This window comes from Mastomys coucha, unplaced genomic scaffold (assembly GCF_008632895.1).
Source record: "Mastomys coucha isolate ucsf_1 unplaced genomic scaffold, UCSF_Mcou_1 pScaffold21, whole genome shotgun sequence".
NCBI classification, from domain to species: Eukaryota; Metazoa; Chordata; class Mammalia; order Rodentia; family Muridae; genus Mastomys; species Mastomys coucha.
The window spans coordinates 1943370-1944828 of record NW_022196904.1 but is presented as its reverse complement, the minus strand read 5'-3'; the positions used below and the strand labels follow the sequence as shown (position 1 = coordinate 1944828).

Genomic DNA, 1459 nt, shown 5'->3' with positions numbered 1-1459 from the left:
TCCTGGGATGAAGTCTCTAAGGACCCTGCATCTAAGAGCTCACCATCACAGGCTATGCAAAACAGTGGGCTATCTCCAGAAAATTTTACTTTTGTGCCTTAGTCTTTCCTATATGCCTTTTGACAGGATTGTTACGAATTTGAGGTTAGTCTAGTTTATACCCTCAGTTCTCTAGCCTAATCCCTCTCCTTTTTGTATATGTATATGATCCAGTATGCACACTTAGGTATGGGTTCTCTCTACCATGTGGCTTCTGGGGGTCAAACTCAGGTCATCAGGCTTAAGGGCAGGGAACTTTACTGACTGAGCCACCTGGCAGCCTTCAGCCACACTTCCCATTCTCACTTCCCATTCTTGGGATTGTTTCTATATATATATATATTTTTTCCAGTTTGAGATAGGGTTTTCTCTGTGTAGCCCTGGCTCTTCTGGAACTTGCTGTATTGCTCCTTGACCAGGCTGACCTTAAACTCAGAGATCTGCCTGCCTCTGCCTCACAAGTGCTAGGATTAAAGGCATGTTCCACCTTCACCTGGCAAATTTCTAATTTTAATAAGTCATAATTTCTAATTCTTTCTTTTTTTAAAAGATTTATTTATTTATTTATTTATTTATTTATTTATTGTATATGAATACATTGTAATTGTCTTCAGACACACCAGAAGAGGGCATCAGATCACATTACAGATGGTTGTGAACTACCATGTGATTGCTAGGAATTGAACTCAAAACCTTTGGAAGAACAGTCAGTGCTCTTAACCACTGAGCCATCTCTCCAGCCCCCTCTAATTATTAAAAAAAAAAAAAGAAAAGAAAAGAAAAGAAAGAAAGAAAAGAAAGGGTTTGGTGACTCATGCTTATAACTCCCAAGATTTGGGAGGTGGAAGCAGGAGGGTTGCAATGAATATAAAGCCAGCCTGGACTATATAGAGTTTCAGGCTATTACAGGCTTGAGAGTGAGAACCTGTTTCAAAATGAAAACAAAAGAAGGAGATGGCCGGGCAGTGGTGGCGCATGACTTTAATCCCAGCACTTGGGAGGCAGAGGCAGGCGGATTTCTGAGTTCGAGGCCAACCTGGTTTACAGAGTAAGTTCCAGGACAGTCAGTGCTATACAGAGAAACCCTGTCTCGAAAAAAAAAAAGAAAGAAAAAAAAAAAAGAAGGAGGTGGAGAGGTTGTTCAATCCATAAGAAGCTTCCCTTGCAAGTTCAAGAATCTGAATTTACGCTCCCTTCCAGAATTCATGTACAAATGCTAGCTAGGCGTGAAATAATAAGAGGTCTCAGTGAGTAAACTGTCCCCTGATTTCCAAGGAGATGGTATGTGCACCTCCCCAAAATAAAAAGTAAATGTAAGGCCGGGCGGTGGTGGCATACTCCTTTAATCCCACCACTTGGGAGGCAGAGGCAGGCAGATTACTGAGTTTGAGGCCAGCCTGGTCTACAGAGTGAGTTCCAG

The 1459-nt window shown here is 41.8% G+C and overlaps 1 protein-coding gene across 3 annotated transcripts in view; it reads left to right on the top strand.

Annotated features, from left to right (window-relative positions):
* Fam71e2 (family with sequence similarity 71 member E2) overlaps positions 1-1459 on the top strand; it is a 16680-nt gene that overhangs the window by 8649 nt on the left and 6572 nt on the right. The window lies entirely within an intron of this gene.